This window comes from Erythrolamprus reginae, chromosome 1, assembly GCF_031021105.1.
Source record: "Erythrolamprus reginae isolate rEryReg1 chromosome 1, rEryReg1.hap1, whole genome shotgun sequence".
Classification (NCBI taxonomy): domain Eukaryota; kingdom Metazoa; phylum Chordata; class Lepidosauria; order Squamata; family Dipsadidae; genus Erythrolamprus; species Erythrolamprus reginae.
The window spans coordinates 362500376-362524391 of NC_091950.1; the positions used below are offsets into that span (position 1 = coordinate 362500376).

Consider the following 24016-nt stretch of genomic DNA (forward strand, 5'->3'; position numbering starts at 1 on the left):
TCGTATTTATTCTTCACATTTTTCACATTAATATATTCCATTTTAATGTATATTTGTCTAGTATAACTTAATTTCCCTTTCCCTCCCCTCTACCATTTCAAGTGTGGTATGTGTGGTTTTTCATTCTTATTTCCCCTCTTTCCTTCTTATTTTCACTCATATTTTTCCAACCATCTTCCCCAAGTTTTGTAATAAGATTCCTCTTTATCTTTTAGTCTAAGTGTCAATCTATTTATTTCTGCCCTTTTTTTAAAAAAAATCTATCCTTCGGGTATATTTAGTATTTTTCCAATTTTGCACAAATACTATTTTCACTGCCGTTACTATATATATTATCAAATAAGTATCTTCATTATTGTATTTTTTCTGGTAAGATATCTAATAGGAATAGTTCTGGTCTTAATTCTATCTTACATTTTAATATTTTTTTCTAACCACATTTGTATTTTAGTCCAAAAATGTCTTGCTTCTGTGCATGTCCACCACATATGATGATAAGATCTTGGAATTTGATGACACTTCCAACATTTTGCTGATTTATCTTTAAACATTTTTCCTATTTTCTCGGGTGACATGTGCCATCTATAAAACATTTTATATAAATTTTCTGTTACGTGAACCAAGACCCAGCATCTGAGAAAATAAATGAACTTCCACGTCTTCTTTCTTTAGTGTAGTCATTTTATTTAACAAAGCCAATTTGGATTCAGCATGTTTCATTCCAACTTAAGGTCCCTTAAGATTACATCCAGGTCAAAAGCTCATCTCCTATCCCCACACCCACAAGGGCAATCATGAGGACAAATCCAATGCAGGGATTTCTAATTCCTTCCTATGTTCAGTACTTTGGATTCTGCGTGAAGGAATGTGTGCTACGTGGCATAATCTCTCACTCCCCTGTGTGTGGGGGTTTATTTTCATTCTACCATACTGTGCCAGGCCAGCCTTTGAATCCACCTGGGGCCTGACAGGCGGCCTCCCCTGAGAATAGGGCTTGCACCATTCCAAACCATCTTACCTCCCTCCTCCAAGACCCTTTGGCTTGTTCGGATAATTTTCATGGAACTGCTTGACTAACCTATCAGCACTAACATCCCGACTCTTTACCCAGGTAGCCTCTGACAGAGGGTACCCCTTCCAATGAATTAGGTACTGCAGGGTTCCCTGGAAATTGCAGGAATCCAAAATTCTTTTCACTTCGTAATACTCTTCTGGATCATCCAAATGCTCTCTAGCAAACTTCAGACGGGACCGGACATATACTGGCTTAAGCAGGGGGACACGTCTGGCACTGCAGGATCTGAGTCCCTAGCAGCGTAGTGTGTTACTGATGGTAGCCTTTGTTATGTTGGTCCCAGCTCTCTGTAGGTCATTTACTGGGTCCCCCAGTGTGTTCTGAGATTTTTCCTCACCATTCTTGTGATATATTTTGACCCCACGGGATGAGATTTTGCGTGGAGCTCCAGATTGAGGGAGATTATCAGTGGTCTTGTATGTCTTTTATTTTCTAATTATTGCTCTCAGAGTTAATTTCTTCACACCAACCTGCTTGCCTATTGCAGATTCAGTCTTCCCAGTCTGGTGCAGGGCTACAATTTTGTTTCTGGTGTCCTTCAAGAGCTCTTTGGTCTTCACCATGGTGGAGTTTGGAGTCTGACTATTTGAGGTTGTGGACAGGTGACTTTTATACTGGTAACAAGTTCAAACAGGTGCCATTACTACAGGTAATGAGTGGAGGACAGAGGAGCCTCTTAAAGAAGTTACAGGTCTGTGAGAGGCAGAAATCTTGCTTCTTTGTAGGTGACCAAATACTTATTTCCCCCCATAATTTGCAAATAAATTCGTTAAAAATCAGACAATGTGATTTTCTGGATGCGTTTTCTCATGTTGTCTCTCATGGTTGAGGTCTACTTATGATTTCAATTACAGGCCTCTCTCATCTTTTTAAGTGGGAGAACTTGCACAACTGGTGTCTGACTAAATACTCTCCCCTGTATATTTGTATCCTTGTGATGCCTGTGAAAGATGTAGGAGATATTTCTTCTCTACCTATTGTAAGTTATCCATGAAAATGTCCATGGAAGTACAGTATCTAAAAGATAGCTGGAACACTAGATTCCAAAATGGAATGGATTCAGGAGTGGTTTCTAACTTACCTTGCTGCCGGTTTGCTTCCTCCTGCACCACATGGGCACGTGCATGCTTTGTACACATGCACAGTACTGAAAACTCAGCTTCTGCATATGTGCAGAAGCGAAAAACAATGGAGCTGCTGAGAGAGCTAGTGGGGGGGGGCATGGCCAGTGCGCCATTGCTCCTAGTTCAGCAAGTGTGAGAAAATTCCCGCTAGAGGTTGGAACCCACCTCTGAATGGATTCATCATTCCTCACGATTGTACTGAAAAATGAAATGGTATAGGATATCATCATTTATCTATATGATAAAAATTGTTCAGCATCCTGGTTATATGCATTTTTCTAGGACAAATAAAGAGCTAAATATATGGGTAAAATTTAAAAAGCTGAAAAGAAAACAAAGTAATTTAAAGCTATGCCTTGTATTGATGCCTGAACATTTGTCAATAAAGCAAATATGTTCAGCTGAGACAAGGGCTTGCGTTATAAGAATGGCAAGACACTGGTCTAACAGGAAGCCTGTGATGCAATGTAGCTTTTGGACTCCTTGGAAAACAGATGCTTCTCCTAGATGACTAGTTTAATCAGAGCTGCTGACTTTATAGTGTTTTCAAAACCCTTTGCCAAAGATGAATTTCCTGGAGTGGCTGAACTGCAGGTGCTAAAGGCCTGGAGTGGACAGGCTGTCTAAAGGACTTCATGCCACTGTCTCAAAAACGAGCTAACCACTGACAATAATTGATGAGCCAGAGCAATGCAGCAGAGGGTGCACGTTAGAAGTACCCATAATAACAGCAAATGCCTATGTTTTTAAATGTGCAGCTATTTTCAGCAACAAAGGGCTTCCCAAATCAAACTGCTGACTCTTTTTTTTCTTGTCATGAAAACACTTCAGCATACCTCTTAATAACCTGAAGTAAATCAAATGGGGGATCAGCTGGAGCTTAACAGCTCTTGCCTCTCCTTGGATATCAGGTGTGTTTACTCTGTTTCTCTGGCAGATTAATTTATGATATCTGATGAGCCTGTGCCCCTAAAACCTGCAATATTAGGGTGATCCTGGATTTTTCCTATACAAAGACTTACAAAAACGGATCCCTAATTGTTGCATGGATCTGAATGTGACTGTACTTGTACTTGAGAAAAAGAGGGTAGATTATATTTCGGGAGGGAAGGAGAGAGTGAAAGAGAGAGAGTGTGGAAGGGGGAGAAAGGGAGAAAGATAGAGAGAGATAGAGATAGATAGGTAGATAGATAGATAGATAGATAGATAGAGAGAGAGAGAGAGAGAGAGAGAGAGAGAGAGAGAGTTCTCTTTTCTCTCTCCTAGTTATCTTTACCATGTAAATATGTATTACACTTAACAATTTACAATTTGGCAACAGCATAAAAGAAAAAATTGACATAAAAAAATTGATGTAAACAGATTTTATATATAAATAAACAAGTATAATTCTTTACGATATTTGGAATCTATGGTTAAGTTATCACCACAAGAATCTTATTACAGCAGCAATTGATTAATTCTGCATCTTAATACTATGACAAATATACGGCTTGCAATAGTATTGTGGTGTGCAGATAAACCTCTAGGTAGATGGAAGAGGGTGATAATCACACATTTCTAATGAAGTACAAGCCTTTATTACTTATTACCTCCAAGAGGAGTTACTATTTAACTCCTGAGTTATACAGTCCAATAACTAGTTGTGATTTGGAATGCGCTTCGGCTGCTTAGGTAATGTGGATAAAAACAAAAAGACAATAAAGTTCTGCCTAGGAAAGTATGGGGTAAAGCTGCTGCTGCAAAAATCCAGCTGGTTCCAAGAAAGGCTTTTAGCATTGTGTTGCTTGCCCCACGAAAATGAGCATAAAGGTTTTATTTTTCAGTTTGTGGCAGTAGGGTTCGAAAAAGGAATGTAGAATGACAAACAAATTCCACCTCTCTAAGGTAAAGCTAGCATGCTGCACATAAATTAACTAATAAATTACAATCTGCTAATCTTTCTGCTGATTTCCCTCCTGTTGCTGAATCTAAGATATGTTTCTGTGTGTGTAAACAAGCTTGACCAAATAACAATACAGCTAGAGAAAGAATGAAGTATAGCCATAGAGATTGCTCTTGCCTCTTGCTTTGGCTGGAAAGACCTTTTGGTCCTGTCAGTTTGGTTCACTTTATGGTGCTTTAGTGCAGAAAAGTGTTGAAGAAATTACTAAAGTCCAATTTTATACATTTTCTGTAATTCTTTGTCTAGTAGTCATCCAGAATTTTGCAGTACAGATCTGATAAACCTAATCTTGATCCAACTTTGGGGTCAGTAAGTCATGATACTTCACAAAGAGGCTGCTGTTCCAAGCTTTCTTCTTTGAGTGTAATTTCCATATGAATTTGTTGGGAACTGTGTAACATTATGACATACCGTAATTTAGGACTTAGGCTCAATTAATTATCAAATGCAAAATATTTTTTTCTTTAAGTGAATAAAAACTTTTTTCTTTAAGTGAGACAAAGGGTAATATACACAGAACCCTTTTCAATGTATTTTGCTGTTCCAGATCAGATAAAGATGAGTGGGACATGTATGTATTTGATATGCTTATGTTCCTCAAGTCAAGGTGATTTCAAAAACTGAACATAATCCGTAGTGCATTTAATAACTGCATTGACAATTATTTGTTAATTATAAATAATAACATAATTATTGGGATTTTAAAAATGCAGAAATGCACATAAAAGCTGAGGAATTTGTACAGTTTCTGTCGGATAGTCCATTCGCATGGACCTGGACTCTGATTGGGATGACAGGGGTAGGTCTTAGTCCTATTGTGTGGGATGAATTTGAGCTGTGACTCCTAAGGAAGTAGACACGGCTATGGAAGCAATGGGTTCCTCTGTGTTTATTGGACCCGTGCCCCTCTTGTTTGGTTTCGGCCAGCAGAAAGGTGGCACGAGGCTGGCTCCAGGCTTTAGTTAATGCCTCCTTGAGGGAGGGATCCTTCCCGCAACCTTTAAAGGAAGCGGTTGTAAGGCCTCTCCTCAGGAAGCCTTCCCTGGATCCAGATGAATTAAAGAACTTTCGTCCAGTCTCCAACCTACCCTTTGTGGAAAAGGTTGTAGAGTAAGTGGTGGCAAACCAGCTCCTATGGTCATTGGATGAAACAGATTATCTAGAGCACTGATGGCAAACTTTTTACCCCTCGGGTGCCAAAAGAACATGCGTGGGTGCTATCGCACTTGTACGAGTGCTCACACCCATAATTCAATGCTTGGGAAGAGCAAAAACAGCTTCCCTTTCCCCCTGGAGGCCCTCTGGAGGCCGGAAACAGCCTGTTTCCCAACTTCTGGTGGGCCCAGTAGGCTCGTATTTTGCCCTCCACAGGCTCCAAAGGCTTCCCTGGAGCTGGGGGAGGGTAAAAACACCCTCTCCCATCCCCCTGGAGGCTCTCCGGAAGCCAAAAACACCCTCCCAGAGCCTGTGTGAGCCAAAAACCAACTGGCCAGCATGTTGTAAGCCACCCTGAGTATAAGGAGGCTGGCATAAAAAAATTGAATAAATAAATAAATAATACACATGCACGTTGGAGCTGAGCTAGGGCAATGGCTCACGTGCCAGCAGATATGGCTCTGCATGCCACCTGTGGCACCCGTGTCATAGGTTCACCATAGCTGACCTAGACACTTTTCAATCAGGCTTCAGAGCTGGCTACAGCACAGAAACTGCTTTGGTCACTCTGATGGGTGATCTATGGTGAGCCCAAGATGGAGGTCATTACTCTATCTTGGTGCTACTTGACCTCTCAGCTGCTTTTGATACCATTAACCATGGTATCCTTCTGTGACAACTAAGGGAGTTGGGTGGGAGGCACTGTGATATGGTGGTTCTCCTCCTATCTCTCTGGCCAGTTGCAGTCAGTGTTGGTAGGAGAACAAAGGCCGACTCTCAGATGTCTCTTTTGTGAGGTGCCTCAGGGTTCGGTTCTCTCTCCTATTTTATATCTCCTCTCTTCTCCTATTTAACATGAAACCACTGAGATCATCCAATGACATGGAGTGAGGTATCAGCAATATGCTGATGATACCCAGTTATATATCTCCATCCCATGTCAGTTCAGTGAAGCAGTGGATATGATGTACCAGTACCAAGAGGTTGCGAGGGTCTGGACGGGAGTTAATAGGCTCAGACTTAACCCTGACATGACCAAGTGGTTGTGGGTATTGCCCCCGAAAGACTATATCGACTGTCCATTTTTGTTTCTGTGTGTGTGGGGGGGGGGGGGGGGAATTACCCAGCTAAGAACGGATTCACAATTTGGGTGTCTTCCTAGACTCACAACTAACATTAGACCAACATCTGACAGCTGTAGCTAGAAGGACCTTTGCACAGGTTTGCTTAGTGCACCAATTGCGACCCTACTTGGATCAGGAGGCTCTTATCAACTCATGGTTGGATTATTGCAACACACTCTATATGGGACTACCCTTGAAGAGTATTCGGAGACTACAATTGGTCCAGAATGCAGCTGTGTGACCAATCCACACACCAATCCTCCAAGGACTGCACTGGCTCCAATTTGTCTCCAGACGCAATTCAATGTGTTGGTCATTACCTTTAAAGTCCTACATGTCTTAGGGCCAGACTATCTTCAAGACTGCCTTCTACCACTCCCACTAGCTCCCAGCGAACAGTAAGGGCCCACAGAATTGGTCTTCTCCAGGTCCTGTCAGCTAAACGGTGTTGGCTGGCGGGTCCGTAGGGGAGGGTCTTCTCTGTGGCTGCTCCAACTCTCTAAAACTAGTTACCTCCTGAGATCTGGACTACCTCCACCCTACTGGCCTTCCAGAAAGCAGTAAAAACTTGGCTTTTCCAGCAGGCCTGGGGCCATTGATCTGATGGTGGTAAACATCAAGATCCAGCCATAAATGCATGGTTTTCACTGTTTTATGAAATTGTTTTTAAACTGCTTCTAGAGATTTTAGTATTATTGGGATGTTTTATATTTTTGGTTGTGAGCTGCCTAGAGTCCCTAGGGAGTTGGACGGCATAAAAAATAAATAAATAATAAAAATAATTACTTCTCCCCCTCCCCTTCTTGGTCTTTCTAAATTACATCCAATTCTATCCTCAAAGGAGGTCATTATATAAAGTTGAAATTCTATCTTTGAAGAATATCTCAGTTCATTATCTGTCTGTCCTCAAAACATACCATATGCACACATATATATTAAGTAGTAATTTGGATTCTTTTCTTTAGGACTCAAGCTCTTAGCTGTGAGTTTTCCTACCATTTCCCACACCATGTATATTAAACAGCCAAGAACATTGGCCTGTTCCTTGAATGTGACCTGAGACTTCACTCAAATAATTTTGTCACATGGTGTTAAAACTGTTACATGTTAATGCATCTCTCCTTCTCTTTCTCTATTTTAAACTTTTCTAATGATCCCTTGCACCAATTTTAAAGCCAATGTAACAAGACACAAAAAGAAAAGGAAGATTACAATTGTAGAAAACTTGCACAGGACTTCCTTTTGTATTTTATCATTAGGACCCTATTCTATTTTTCTGAATTGATGATGTGTCTCAAGATTTTTCTGGGGAAAGGTATACAGAATGATGCCTTCTCTTTCTGTATCAGGCAAATCCGTCTCAGTAATGAGGAACCCAAGCAGGACTATGCTAACAAAAAATACAGAACTACTGTGCTCAATGCTAATCTTTTGAAATATGAAACAGAGAAGAGGTCAACAATCATATTCTTCATGTCTGCTGCATCAAAGCTTCCAAGATCTCTCTCCTCACACACAATATCTTCTACCTAGTTGCTGATTCTTGCTCAGAAGACAAACCAATTACTTCCTAGAAATGGCATAATCCAAATGCACAGTGGAGCTAGTTTAGAGTCCTTAAAATGACATTCCAATTATCTCCTAGTCCCATTCCTCTGGTTTGGCTTCCTGGACAATTATCCTCACAATAATAATCTGAAGGCAAGAATTCTGAAGCACAGAAAGATCTTTCAGATCCACGCCTTCAAGGTCAGTCAGAGTCCTGGAAGACTAGTGATAGTTGCCTAAGCTTCTTGTGCTCTTTTTTTAAATGGCCCACTTGCAGTCCCCCCCCCCCCCCTGTGTCTAAGGCAAAGTTCTTCCTTCATTAGTGAAGGAGCACCATTCCTAAAGCTGAAGGAAGCAGAGAAAGATGGTTAGATAGACTTAGGGAAGGAAAAAGAAAGGCCAAAACAGCAGCAGCTTAGCTTCTCAGCACTCTGAGATTTAAAACCTTGCTTGGTTCTAACTGTAAACCTGGAGTCTATTTTACCCCCTTGTCTTTTTTTGTAGGATGCAGAAGGTGAATAATGAAATCCTTTTGCTAATAGTTTATGAGCCATGAGATTGGAAATGTATATGGATAGACCTGAGCACGGGCTCTCAAAAATCACTTGAGAGCCTCTTGGAGCCTGCCAGAAATAACCATTTAATATCCCCACCTTGTGCAGGGTTTAATCGGTGCATTTCCCCAGCTACTTTTTTTTAGCCCCTTCCTCTCTCAGATGCGCACATATATTGCAAAGGTGGAGTGGACAGGCAGGTAAAACCCTTGTCACGGGTGTGTGTGCCCTTGGATCTGCAGCATGTGTTTAATTAATCCAAACGGAGGTATTTTGGGGGGGGGGCAATGCTGGACACCTCACAGGCCGCCCTCGCGATCACATGCGCACAGCAGCAGGCGACCCTTTCGTTGTATATCATCGGGAGCCCTCTGAGGTGTCAGTTGGTCGCCGATGCGTTCACTGGATGTCTGGATGAAGACAACAACATCCAGGGAGTCACTGACAGGGCGGCAGATGAAAGCCTGCCGGGACGCGAGGGGGACAGTTCCGGAAGACGCAATAAGCGCGGGGAGGAGGGAGAAAGCGGGCGCTCCACAGAACTAATTCCGCGGCCTTGGGGAAGACCCGCACGATGGGAACGCTCAGGGGAAAAGAAGCAGAAGGAAGCAGGAGGGCGTTAGATGGCGGAAGGGTGCGTGTGTGTGTGTGTGTGAAAGAGAGTGACCAATGGCCCCAGAAGAAAAGCAAAAAGAAAGGAACGGGGTGTTCTAAAGGGAAAATAAAAGTTGGAAACGGAGCAAAGTTAATTAAAGTGAGAGGACAGAGCGGAGGGGAATCCCTCGAAGTCTTTTGCACTGGCTTCACACTTCTTCGGCAGGCAGGTATTTGAGGTTTCGGGCCGACGGCTGAGGAAGATGGGCAATCTCCGCTCTGTGTAGGGCGGACATTCCCCTGTTAGGGCGCACCTGACGCCAGTCGGCATCTTAATCTCTCTCACACACACTCACTCTCTCACACACATTCTTTTTCTCTCTCGCCACAAAGCCCGCAGGCTTTCTCAGGGCTCTCAGCCGGATGAGAGCTTCGCGGAGCGAACTCCCAAATTCGTAGAGACGGAGCCGGCCACCACGCTGTCCGTCGACGGATCAGCACTTCCTCGGCGGGCAACTCTTGACAGCTCCCGCCGGAGGGTTTGACAAAAGCTCTAGTCGAGCCCCGGGACTCCGGATTGTATCCTGTGCAGTCGAGGCCACCAACGGCCCACCGAATCCATAGGCCTCGGTGACAAGGCCCAAGTGTCGGTCGAAGGGCCGAGGGAATGCCTCCCCCCAGCTCAGTCAATGCTCTCGTTCCACCCTCCTGCAATTCGGGAGCAGAGCCTTAGATTCCCGCGCAAACTTATTGACCGCCCTTGACATTAGCGCGCCTCGTTGCCTTTTGATGACGTCGAGTGTCGGCCTCCTCCTCACGTTTAGTCGACGCCGAGGGGCACTTTTACCTCAGTAACGATCTGGGCGTTATTGGAGCAAAAAAGGGGCAGGGGGCTGAAAACTCCATTTATAGCATCCATATTTTTTCCTAGGGGTTTTTTAGGGAACCCTAAAACCATTCTGGACTTTAACATAATTTGTTCATCTTGATACCCAGATCTGAAGGGATACCTTTAAGTGTAAAGGAGGCGGATTTCAACATCTGATCCGCGCCAGAGGTATACGCGATCTGCCTCTTCTTCTCCGACCGTCCCTTTATCAAACATACACACACAGTCCAATTAATAACTTTTTTTTAATAGAGTGCGACCGCTGGTAACCCTAGCCAGATCTCAGTAGCCCAGGCAAGCCAATTCCAAGCATATGCGGGCAATTAAGAATCCACCAGCGCCCTAACAACACACAGTAAACATAAGCACAATTACCGCCGTACTAAATCCTTTTGCTACAGTACACCCACACTTTTTTCAGCCCTGGCAACTGCCTTGTGTGGGGTGGGGGGGAGTTTTAATCTTCCGAAGAGAAAGGGGGGCTCCCTGCGCAAAATTACGCCTTCTCTTCTCATTTGTTAGCTGATTCCATCAAAAAGTTCGCTATTTATAGGCTACACACATGAACCTGGAGTAACGCAAACCCTCCCGTGTTTGTTCCCTTTTGCAAAAGTGACCGGGTGGCCCGGCAGCTTTTGATTGCCGCTCGAGTGCAGCCGGAGCGGCGGAAGAGAGAACGAGCTGCGATCCAAGCGGGCTTTGGGAGCAGATCTCCAGCTGCGAGAGAGTCCGGGCAACGCGCTCGCCGCGCAACCTTGTGAGTACCATAGCGCGGTTTCCCCGACACCCCTCCCTCTCCCGGCACAATTTGTAGATTCGTTTAGGAAAACCCATTGTGAAGGAGAAGGAGGGGAGCTTAAAAAAAGAAGGAGAAAAAGAAGAGGACGAAAGAGGCCGCGAACTCGAGCAATGAAGACTTGGAGAGGGAGAATCGGCGCTGAGAATGAGCCTCGCCGTCGTGGCGGGGCGTCCCTCAGATCCAATTATCCGAAGAGCGGCGTTTAAGCGATTCTCCCTAAAGTCAGGCAGGGTTTGGATTGATCCGTCTGGGAATCAAAGCTGAAAGGGAAAGGATCTTCGCGATTCCCAAACAAAAGTGATTGGTGGACAGCTGCTTCCCATAGGATCGAGGAGCGGATAGAAAAAGCACGCGAAAACAGAGGAGTCTACCTTATTTTTTTTAATGTAGACAGAGGGCCCTAGAGAGCCCGTAGAAGATTGAAAATCTTAGCAACTGCCCCCCCCCCTCCACCCCGCCTATGGATTGGCGGTTGTTATAAATTTGTAAGAATTCCTTCTTAGGGATTCCTTAACCTGCCTCGCCACAAAATTCATCAGATTCCTGCTGGAGTCGGGCTAAAAGACCGGTTTGCGCGTGGGAAAGACCGGAGGGGATGCAAATCTTGAAGGGCCCGGGGAAAGGCCAGCTTTGGTCAAGGCAGCCCGTGGGTGGGCAACCGACTGACAGCCAGCGAACCCTGGACTGGGAAGGGAAAGAAAGGAAGGGAAGGAAGGATGGGAGAAAGGGAGGAAAGAAGGAAGGAAGGAAGGCGAGGGAAGGAAGGAAGGGAGGAAAGGAAGGGAAAGGGAAGGAAGGGAAGGGAAGGAAGGGGAGGGAGGGGAGGGAAGGAAGGAAGGAAGGAAGGAAGGAAGGAAGGAAGGAAGGAAGTGGGGTGGCTTTTTGCTAGCGAAGGAGCCGGGCTTGCAGACCACTGGTCTAAAATTCCAGGGGTTGCCCTGGATCCCAGCCCTGTCCCTTAAGAGCAGAGGAGCGGCAGGAGCGCCCCGTATGCTGCTCTGCCTTGCCCTTGCACGATCCGGGCAGCGAGAGGATGGGGGCTGCTGGGGCTGGAGGTGCGGGCACCAGCTCCCGAGATGGGCATTCCCCGCAGGAGGAGGGTCTCGGTGCTTCAGGCGCATAGCGGAAAGGCCAGCGCAGTCCCAGAAAATAGCAGCAGCGGCAACTTCATGAAGCTCCGCTCGAACTTTGCTGCCTCCAGTGGAAAAAGTGACTCCGATCCAAGGCCATTTATAGGCGACGGAAAAGCCTCCTTCCCCGTGAGCGGCGGCCGAGAGAGCGGGCAGCCTTTCAGCTTCCCCGCGGCCCCCTGCGAGCCCTCGCCTGTCCTCTCCCGGGCGGGGAGGGCGCAAAGTCGGGGCGTTTGCTGACCCGTTAGATTGGGCAGGCCGGGCTTCTGGCGAAACTTTTATTTCGCTAATCTTTGGGGTCGCCCTTATTAAGGGCAAAGAACCCGATGTATCGCGGAGCGATAAAGGGGGGGAGTTTATTGACCCCCCCCTATAGTTGAACCACTAGAAATATTAAACCATTTTTCGAAAATCCTCAGAAATAGGGCTCTAATGGTCCATATTGTGCATTTCCCCCCTCACTTTTCATTAGGTTTTCTAAAGTAAGAAGGCAATTCATTCAGTACCTTGGGAGCAGATGCTCTCTCTTGAAACAAAGAGTCCTTCACCTTCCCTTACAGTTTCTCCACACTGTTTTTTTTCTTTTCACACTTTTTCTTCCATCATCAAAATTTGAAGAGTAGTGTAAAAGTCATAGTTTAAAAAGACAAATAGTGTCACTAACCTGGGAAATGGGAGAGTTTGAAAAGGGGAGACAACATTAAATCATTTACATCATTACTATTTAGCTGTAGAGTTTTAATTGTTTGGCCACAATTAAAAAAAATTCATTTACAATACAGTTGCAGGAGGGCTCAGACAATTGAAATTGTTTACAGTTAGTTCTTTGTTCTATATTCTGCTGCTTAATTCTGCTGCTCAGAGCTTCTTTATTGGACTTAAAGGTGACTAAAAATTAAACTTGGCTTTGAAATTAGTTTGGCATATCTGAAAAGTTTTGCCTTTATTGAAAAGCTATTTTGGGAAAGTACCTGTATGTGGTTATTTCCCAACTAACTGAAACATCAGTTTTGTGTTTTTTATGCTCTAATTGTGAAACTAACTTATATATCCAGCCATTTCTATGTGGGAAGCGATTTTACAAAATATGAAACCCTCATTTTCCTAGTTGGATAACATTATGCCAGTAGTTTCTTCCAATGGTAAAGCAGTTTAAAGCCTATTCACAGCAAAAATTCTAAATTTGTGAATAGTAGATACCATATATTTTCTAAATGTAAGTTAGGAAGATTTTTAAAAAGTTAAAAAGTCATTCCCAAGCATAGATTGAATGTTTGAAGTAAAAAAAAGAAGTGGAAGAGAGTGACAGGAAATACTTTCATTATAAAACATCCTATATTTCCTAATTAATGGATGATAATGAGAACTGCAAAAGGCCAAATGTTCCTAAAAAAATCTTGCAGTCTGTTTACATAGATTCAAGTTAATTTTTATAGGAAGAATACAACTAATAATTACATTTTAAAGTCTTTGTTATTAAGAGTTAATCTCCTGAACCTACATAGGATGTTTCTTTGCCTTGTTCTCTACTATTAGTTATACATTTACTTTTATAATGAAACTAAAATATTGTATATGCCTTCCCAGAAAACTCTCCTTGTGGTTCAGAACATTTGGAATAATTTTATTTTGTAATATAATGGATTTATAACTGTATAGTTATAAATTATAATAAGTATAGTTATAAATTATAGTAAGTATAATTTCTCATTATTTACTTAATTAATATTTTATTATTTATGTACTATTTCAATGAACATGTTTGAACCCCCCCCCCCTTTTCATATTCATGACTCTGGACCACTGCCAACAGTTAAAACATGAAATTAGGCATAAATGTAGAAATAATACATATCTATATATCTCTCAATGTGTGTATGCATTTGTGTGTAGATGCAGACACAGACATACACAGACAGTATATAACTGGCAACTTAATTATCTGATTACTTTTAGCTGAACAATTTCTCCTGAGTAGTACTATTTTGAGAAGTTAATCAGATAATATTCACTAAAAATACATGTTTTAAATTGCAACAGTTAAGTAATAAAAATATAGGAGTGTAAGCCAATCAGTGTTTATTTCTGAAATGTAGGGATTTGTTCTCCCTTAAATTTTTTAAACAGAACAACTTTTAGGACTATTAGTTGTAGGGGACTGCTTCTTTCAGCATGTATACAATACTGGACGTGGAATTAATCCCTGACAAATGGATTCAATTTGATCCAGATGTAGCCTCTAATTCCACCAAACCTTCATCCAGTTTTCTTTCCTCAGCCGAATTCAAGATTCTCCACATACTAGTCCAATCTTCACATATAGCCATTGTTTCCCTTTAGCCCTTCCTCTTTCTATCTAGAGTTGGTTGTCTAGTATCGTTTATCTATTTCAATATTTCCATGCTTTCTCCTTTCCATGGGAAGCTGCCTTCCTCAGTCTCTTACCTCTTAAAACACTGGGTTAAGCTATTCATCCTATCTGATCACTAGTTAATCAGATTGACAGTAGATTTCTACCACTCTCAAAGTGGTCTTTCCAATCATAATAACTCTTGTCCATTTGAACAGGAAAATTTCATCCCACTTTTTTTCCTTCCTAATTTACCCCACTTTTTTCTTTTTACAGATAACAACCAAGATCAATCAGTTGATCCATTAGTTATATTTTTCATGGCAAAATACTTTAAAAGTATCTGCTTCTTCAATTTCCGATAAAAATAAATATCTTTAGAAATGTTATTAATGGGCCTCTTATACTATTTGTAAATACCAGCCTGTATACAGTTTATATATGGCTATGTTCTCTTGGCACTATACAGAGGATTAAAATGTAGCCTTCATGTGCAAAGCCCTTATGCATTTTTAAATTTAGTGAAACAGATTAATAGGGAAAAAAGCCATTTCTTGTAAGTGTATCAGTCAAAATGTTTATACATCTCCCAGGTGTTATGCATTTAATCTGAATCTTGTAAATCATAAAAAATGGGCAGAAAAACAGCTTTTGTAAACAAAGAGTACAAGGATGCTTCATAGAGATTAAATCTGGTCCTAGATGAAGGGAAAAGGTGAAAAGAAGCAGACACATTGTTTAATTGTGAAGATTTAAACACTGCTTTAGTGAAGGAACAGAAATCTGTTTATTTGGAATTGAATGGCATTTTCTTCAGGGTTATAAGTTGTCTTTTAGTTTACTGTTTCAGTCTCTTGACTTTGTAAGTATAGATATTCAGCATATATTTAGATTACGATAAACAAAATTTTCAGAGAAAGAAAGGGTCTGATGTCTTTCCGGTGCCACTGCTTACTTTTTCAGTAATGTCAAAATATGTACTAGATAACTTAGAAATGTCAGTATTGTTACCTACCTCCCTTTCCTTCAAAATTATGCATGTATTTTTCATACTAAAAACATATATGTGGACTAATAAACTATATACTGTTAAACTAATGGAGAAGAAAGCAGTCAAGGATAGCTATAAAAACAAATTAGAATTTCACAATCATTTTATATTTTAACTAAATACATTTTTTACCAATTTCATATCTCTTACATACAAGAGGGTCAGGTCATAAAGTGCCATATAGGCAGAAGTTTCAATTTGAATCAGAGAGAAAAGGGAGATATAAATAGAAATGTAGTGAAAAACAGGAACATATTAGAGCATGTCTTACCACCTTTTATCTTGCTTACATGTTTATTTTAGCAGATACAGAAAAAAACCCATTCTAGTCTTATTTTCATTAAATATTCCACATATAAAGTGTTTTACAGGTGGTTTATCTATCTTATTCCCAACCCACACACTTTTTCTATGTGCATTAAACTCTTAATAAGTGTCATCAGTATTTCAAATTACTTTCAGGTTGTAATCGTATTTGGAAACTTCAAGTATGGTAATTGAACAGAACTAGAACTTTGAGATAATTTAATTTGATACTTGGAGTAAAAAACAACTGAGTGTTTTTTTCCTTCCTTCCTTCCTTCCTTCCTTCCTTCCTTCCTTCCTTCCTTCCTTCCTTCCTTCCTTCCTTCCTTTATACAGTTGTTGTAAAAATTCTGGTAAACTATTTAGAAGCAGGAATGCGGTAAGGCCATAACTTTATAAATAATACTATACTGCTTAGGGCTTTTAAAATATTTTAGTCAATGACCTTTATCAAAGCAAAGTTATAACATCAGTAATTCATCACAAAAGTACAGATATCTTTCACTGTGAAATTATCTAAGGCAGAAAATAAAAAGGAAGCAGCCTCTAAATACCTAAGAGAAGACAAAAATACAGAAACACAGATCTATCAAACTTTTTAAAAGTGCAAAAGATAAGAGAGAGTGGGGGAGAGAGGTAAAGGAAAGATGAGAAAAGTGAAACAGAAGAGAAAGAAAAAGGATTCTGTTTCGAATGAACAAAATTGATATTGAAAAGGGGCGGAGAGCACACTCAAAAGACTTTTCCACTGACTTTGCACTACTGGACTGGGTGATTGGGGTCTCAGGCCAACTGCTGATGAAACTCTATAAGCCCTGTTCTTTTGCAGTGAACATTTCCAAGAGAGTCAGGGCCACCTGGTGCCAGGCAGCATTCCAGTCATATACACCTCCTGCTGTTACAAAGCCAGACAGTCTGCAGCATTTCTCAGCTGGATCAGAGTCTCACCAAGTGAACTGGCAAATTCACAGAGGTGCCAAATTCACAGAGAATTTGGCATCTGGCTGTTACCTTTCTCTGATGGGTCAGCATTTCCTTGCCTGGCATCTCTGACAGTTTCCTGGCCAAGGGAGAAGGAACGCCTTTGCAGAGCTTGATCCTTGGCAGTGAAACCTCCAGAACCAAACTCTCAAGTTCTAAAAATGTAGTCTAGATCCCCAAGTTTCAGAACCTTAGAATCAACAAGCTCCCCCCTCCCCACGTGAAATGAATGAAAAGGGCATAAAGTATACAGTTAGAATCACACTCAAGCTAGCAGCAATTTCCTTCCTGTCTGGCTAATAATAGTTTAATCACAGTATTTTATCTATCTATCTATCTATCTATCTATCTATCTATCTATCTATCTATCTATCTATCTATCTATCTATCTATCTATCTATTTATTAGATTTGTATGCCGCCCCTCTCCGTAGACTCGGGGCAGCTCACAGCAACAATAAAACAATGTACAACAAATCTAATAATTTAAAAACACTAAAAGCCCCATTATTAAAAGCAGACATACACACAACCATACTATGCATAAACTGTATAGGCCCGGGGGAGATGTCTCAATTCCCCCATGCATGATGGCAGAAATGGGTTTTAAGGAGTTTGCGAAAAGCAAGGAGGGTGGGGGCAGTTTTAATCTCCCGGGGGAGCTGGTTCCAGAGGGTCGGGGCTGCCACAGAGAAGGCTCTTCCCCTGAGTCCCGCCAAACGACATTGTTTAGTCGAAGGGACTCGGAGAAGGCCAACTTTGTGGGACATAACTGGTTGCTGGGATTCGTGCGGCAGAAGGCGGTCCCGGAGATATTCTGGTCCGATGCCAGGGAGGGCTTTATAGGTCATAACCAACACTTTGAATTGAGACCGGAAACTGATCAGCAACCAATGCAGGCTGCGGAGTGTTGGTGTAACATGGGCGTATTTAGGGAAGCCCATGATTGCTCTCGCAGCGGCATTCTGCATGATATGAAGTTTCTGAATACTTTTCAAAGGTAGCCCCATGTAGAGAGCATTACAGTAGTTGAGCCTCGAGGTGATTATTTATTTATTTATTTATTTATTTATTTATTTATTTATTTATTTGTTTTTTGAGTTGAAAGGGACCTTGCAGGTCATCAAGTCTAACCCCCTGCTCAAGCAGGGGGTTGAGCAAGAGGTTGGACTCTACACCACCCTGGCAGTCCATTTTCCTTTTGAATGTGTCAAGTGATGGGGTGTTCACAACCTCCACTGGCAGGCCATTCCACTGGTTGATCGCTCTCACCATCAGAAAGTTCTTCCTTATTTCCAGGTTGAATCTCTCCTTGGTCAGTTTCAATCTGTTGCTCATGGTCTGACCCTCTAGTGCCCTGTTTTATGCTAGCCCAGAATTATAATAGCCACATGAGGTATAGGATTAGTAGATTTGGAAGGTATCTTGGAAGTCTTCTAGTCCAACCTCCAGCTCAAGCAGCAAACCATTTCAGACAAATAAGTCTATGCTTGAAAGTCTCCATTGATGGAGCACCCATTACTTCTGAAGGCACGCTATTCCATTGTTTGAAAATTCCATAGGAATTTTCTTCTTAATTCTAGGTTCTTTTTCTTTTTGGTTAGTTTTTTGTCTTTTGATGAATTGAAAAATAGTTTGACCCCCTCATCTTTGTAAGAGCCCTTCAAACATTGCTTAAATCTCATTTCACAGATTGGAAGACCACACAGTGAATTCAATTAAATCAATATAAGATTCAGGGGTTTAAGTAATACAGTACTACCACCACCCGCCACTGCCCAGAAACCAGTCTTTCTACTCTGATTCTCCTTCTCCTTTTAGATTTTGGGTCTATTGATACATTTCAGTGGAATTATCCTGACATATTTTCCCAGATTAAGCAAGAATAACCAGCATAGCAAAAAATTTGTTCCAATAGCCACTGCTCCTGTAACCCTTCCCCCACTATAAGAAGGACATCAGATCTATTATGAGCCTTCTGTTATTGCTTCTTCTGGGGTAAATCAGGGATACCACCAATTGCTCTTGGCTTCTCAATCCAATTTTATTTTTAGAAGTGTTGGGTGAGAAAAAAAAAGTTTTAGTAAATATAGCCAAACTAGAAGTAGGCTTGGTTTATAAGCACAGTCATAAATCACAATAGTTCAACCAGATGTCAGAAGCACATCTGGGGACTTTCTAGGTCTTCCTCTCCAGGGCCCAAGGAAAAACAGACAAAGGTTACAAGGTAGAGAGGAAGTAAATACAAAGCTATGAAGGAATGTTTTGAGCGCTTTAATATTTTGGGCTCCATTCCGAACTTTATTCAGATTCTGTATAGACTTTTTCCACACTTTTATTGGACTCTTTGCACTAGAAAGTTTCAAGGACACAGAACCGAAGAGAAAATGTATTGCTATTGGAAAACAAAACAGAACAGGCACACTTAAGAAAAGGGGTTTTTTCACCGCAAAACAATTCCTTCTCTCCCCTTTGCGCTGCAAAAGATACAGTTTGCTAGAACCTTTGAGTATAACCAATCTTCCCGTATTTCTTCCCCTTCTCAAAGTAAACCGGGAGTGCAGCTTTATCACCTCTTCGCTGCAGAAACAGCTCGGAGGAGCCACGACCCCCATCAAGCCTAGAGCTGCAGAGGTTCCGGGCCGAGGCAAGTTGCTCATCCCACAGTCATGTGAGTACCGCTCCGCCATCTACCGCCGGATCTTGCGCTGACTTGCAGCTCGCGCTCCTACTTGACTTCTAGCCCTTCTCCCTTCCTTGTGGTGCCCTCAGCGACGTTTGTATAAACAGCGCGGCTCCGAGCTTTGATCTAGTCGAAAGCAATGCGCCCGAGAGCAGAGCAGGGGGGATGGAGGGGACAATCAGAAAGTTTGCGACGCGAAACGCTTCATCCAGAATCCACGCCGCCTTAACAATTAGCCCGACATTGTTGCACAGTTGCTACAAAGTTTGCAAATTTCTAAGAGCAAAAGCTGTTCGCTACTTAAAACCGAACGTCGCAGCCACAGAAAAACTAAACGTCAGAGCCCTTGAAGAAAGCTGCCCCGGGATGGGAGCCACAAGGCAGGCAAACGTTTCAATTAAGTGAAACCTGGTCGATTTCTTTAAAAAGGAAAAAGGGGGCGTGTAAAATGCCTCTTCCCGGGTAAGGGGCACGAAGGTATTCTCGGTTGGTCTTACAACTCGTGCATATTGCCGGTTTGCGCGTGGGAAAGGCCGGAGGGGATGCAAATCTTGTAGGGCCCGTGGAAATGCAGCTTTGGTCAAGGCGGGCGTGGAATGCCAACCGACAGCCAGCCAGCGAACCCTGCACTGGGGAAGGAAGGGAGGAGGGAGGGAGGAAGGAAGGAAAAGGAAGGAAGAGGAAGGAAGCGAGGAAGGATAGAGGAAGGAAGGAAGGAGGGGGAGAGAGGAAGGAAAAGGAAGGAAGGAAAAAAGAAAGGAAGGAAGAGGAAGGAAGGAAGGAAAAGGAAGGAAGGAGGGAGGAAGGAAGGAGGGGAAAGGAAGGAAAAGGGAGGGAGGGAGGAAGGGAGGAAGGGAGGGAGGAAGGAAGGAGGGAAGGAAGGAAGGAAGGAAGGAAGGAAGGAAGGAAGGAAGGAAGGAAGGAAGGGGGATGGCTTTGGCTAGCGAAGGACCCGGGCTTGCAGCCCACTGGTCTAAAATTCCACGGGTTGCCTTGGATCCCAGCCCTGTCCCTTAAGAGCGGAGGAGCGGCAGCAGCGCCTCGTGTGTTGTTCTGCCTTGCCCTTGCACGATCCGGGCAGCGAGAGGATGGGACTTGCTGGGGCTGGAGGTGCGGGCACCAGCTCCCGAGATGGGCATTCCCCGCAGGAGGAGGGTCTCGGTGCTTCAGGCGCATAGCGGAAGGGCCAGCGTAGTGCCAGAAAATAGCAGCAGCGGCAACTTGATGGGGCTCCGCTCGAACTTTGCTGCCTCCAGTGGAAAAAGTGACTCCGATCCAAGGCCATTTATAGGCGACGGAAAAGCCTCCTCGTGAGCGGCGGCTGAGCGAGCGGGCGGCCTTTCAGCTTCCCCGCGGCCCCCTGCAAGCCCTCGCCTGTCCTCTCCCGAGCGGGGAGGGCGCAGAGTCGGGGCGTTTGCTGACCCGTTAGAATGGCCAGGCCGGGCTTCTGGCAAAACTTTTATTTCGCTAATCTTTGGGGTCGCCCTTATTAAGGCAAAGAACCCGATGGATCGCGGGGCAGAAATGGGGACGTCTTATTTGAAAAACTCCTTATGAAATGAAACAGTTCAATTCTTTTCTCTTAGCGATGCGCTGACGTTAAATAGAGTGGGGGCATTTGATAAAAGTGGTAATAATGTCTTTCCTGCGGCCTGGAGTACTATTAGGGCCACCCATTATAAACTTTCAGTTTTACATTTTAGTAGGATGGTAAAAGAAGGTGGATTTGCAGGTAGCCTTTTCTCTAAGCTGAAAGGTTTAGGTTTAGGTTTATTGGATTTATATGCCGCCCCTCTCCGCAAACTCGGGGCGGAATGGAAAATAAGCACATATCACTTGAAATATATAGAATAGTAAATAGTGTTTTCTGTTTTATGAATAAAAAGCTGAAGGTTACAGAAAACAAGGAAGATTAATGAAGCAAATTGCATAGTTTCTTTCAACCCCCCCCCCTTAAGGCTCACAGGTAAGGAACAAGACTTTGAGGTCATGTCCCCATTAAACATGGGGCAAACATGCCCTGGCAAAGCCTGTTTTCTGCTTTGACCCAGTGAGTTTGCCTTTATCTCATCTGCAGCCAATGGTCTAAAATTGTCCTTAGCTGGACTGGTGTTAAAATAATATTTTCTCCTTTATTCCAACAGCGTACAAGGGCAGCCTCAAGGTGTATAAGATCTGTTAGGCTTTGTCACCTTGGAAGAAAGTCAGGTGACTGGCAGTAACTGTAAATAGAAGCAGGATAGTGATCAGAAGTGGGAACAGCAAATTTCATGCCAGTACATTTTTCTGCCAGCTAAAGAATAAGTGGATAGCAGTGTAATTCAGCAAAGGAAAAGGCCTTTAGATCTCATTTGGAAGAAGATATCTTTTTTCATCCCTCCATCCTAAAGATTAACTAAGAATTGTCCCTTAATTCTTATTTAGCATTAGAAAATCAATGTGCTTCAGTATTTGTTCAAATTGTAGTAACTTTTGTTCTAAGTATTGTGTGCTGCAGAGCCTTTAATAGTATTTCAGATTTGCCCAAACATGAGTGACGTGTAAGTTGTAGCAGGCAAATATTATGGGGTAGGTGACACATAGCCATTAAGCCTCCATCCTTTTGTCAGCTTCCAAAACAAAGTCACAGGAATGACTTATTTTGATAAATGAAACTCTGAAAGGTTTTCAGTATACATCTTCTGGGCTTCTTAAAGCAGCTGTTCTGTCGGGCTCTCTGGTAGACTCCTCCCAAAAATTCACAGGTACAAATTTCAGACACACACGTTTGAAAATTCAAAACAATGTTCTTTATAATGAAAATTCACTTAACCTAAGCCCTCTTTTAGTATAGCAAAGAGCACTCGTCTCCAAACAAACTGGTAATTTGTACAAGTCCCTTATCAGTTCTGTGATACTTAGCTTGCAGCTGTGAGGCAATTCACAGTCCTTCTTCTTTCACAAAGTGAAACACACTTTGCTCTGGTTTAGTTTCAAAGGGGGAAAAAATCAGCGCACAAAAGGTCAAAGTCAGTAAAGCAGTCACGAAACATAAGGATCAGATAATCCTCCACAATGGCCAAACCCACAGGCTGCTCTTTATAGCAGCCTCACTAATTACCACAGCCCCACCCAACCACAGGCGGCCTCATTTTCTTTGATAATAATCTCTCAGTTGTTGTTGCCTATGCATCGCTCTCATGTCTTCTTGGTCAGAGGAGCCTTCATCAGCAGATTCCACGGGGGGGGGGGCAGCAAAACAGGCCTGCAGCATGTGGATGTCTCCCCCACATCCACAGTCCTTGGGGCAGGAGTTGGACCAGAGCTAACCACAACAGCAGCAAATATATTTTTTTAAAAAAACTTTTAACTATCTTTGCAAACTTTTGGGCTATTTCTGCTTTTTTCTAGATTCAGTGTTATTGACTTACAGACAAATATGTTTTCTCTCAATTGAAATATTATACAATAGAACAGTATTACTGGAAGGTTTATGTATTCATTGCTTGCTGACATGCGCAACCAGCCCAACCAACCTCAATCTTGTGATTACATGCAATTTTACTGTACCTACATTGTGTGATGAGCAGGTGATCTTTAATTTACAATAGTGTAAAGAAGCAAAGAGATAACTTTGGGGGAGGCATGCAGAGATTGTTAGCAAAATATGAATGAAGTCTGGGAAGGGAAGAAGGCATCAGAAAGAAATTCAAAATGATTCTACATTGACTCTTTTTGATATAAAAAGGAGCAAATGAGAAAGGCTTCCTGGCTTTCAAGTTGCTGTGACTTTGGTGTATATCAATAGATTTCCTATATTTCTTGTGGCTTCTGTTTCCTGAACTGGCCTTTCTGAAAGGGCTGACTGCCATCTCTCTACATATCTTATTCAAAATCATCTCCGTATTGGAGGTAACTTACATAAAGTTACTTACCTAAAGTTACCTCCAATACAAAATCTTCCACTTTTCAATTGTTAGTACTTACAGGTGAAACTCGAAAAATTAGAATATCGTGCACACTTTCATTTATTTCAATAATGTAACTTATAAGGTGAAACTTAATATATGAGAGATACTCATAACATGCAAAACAAGATAGCTCAAGCCATGATTTGTCATAATTGTGGTACTTATGGGGTACAGCTCATGAAAACTCCAAATCCACCATCTCAGAAAATTAGAATATTACCGTACATGCAATCAATAAAACAGGGATTGTACATAGAACAATATCGTACCTCTGAAAAGTATAAGCATGCATATGTACTCGGTACTTTATTTGGGCCCCTTTTGCAGCAATTACTGCCTCAATGGCATGGAAACTATCAACCTGTGGCACTGCTGAGGTGTTATGGAAGACCAGGATGCTTTAATAGAAGCCTTTAGCTCTTCTGAATTGTTCAGTCTCATGTCTGTCATCTTTCTCTTGACAATGCCCCATAGATTGTCCATGGGGTTCAGGTCAGGCAAGTTTGTTGGCCAATCAAGGACATTAATCCCACAGTCATTGAAGCAGATTTTGGTGGTTTTGGCAGCGTGGGCAGGTGCCAAGTCCTGCTGGAAAATTGAAACCTGCCTTTCCCATTGACTTTGGTTGTCAGAAGGTTCATTTATTTCAGTAATGTAACCCCGAGACACAGCAACCATTATAAAAATGAGTCAGTTGCCAAGTGTCTCAATTTTGATCACATGACCATGAGGATGCTTCAAAAGTCATAAGTGTGAAAA

The 24016-nt window shown here is 42.5% G+C and overlaps 1 protein-coding gene across 2 annotated transcripts in view; it reads left to right on the plus strand.

Moving 5' to 3' along the window:
- The first annotated feature begins 3910 nt into the window (after nt 1-3910).
- The window catches only part of ESRRG (estrogen related receptor gamma), a 584956-nt gene continuing 564850 nt past the window's right edge, over nt 3911-24016 (plus strand). Inside the window, exons 1-3 of one of the 2 annotated variants that reach the window (XM_070734407.1) lie at nt 3911-4086; nt 10622-10765; nt 19173-19295. The gene's annotated coding sequence lies outside the window, so the exon portion shown is untranslated. Of the gene's footprint in view, nt 4087-10575; nt 10766-19172; nt 19296-24016 lie in introns of those variants that run through there. The other variant, XM_070734406.1, reaches the window with a different exon arrangement.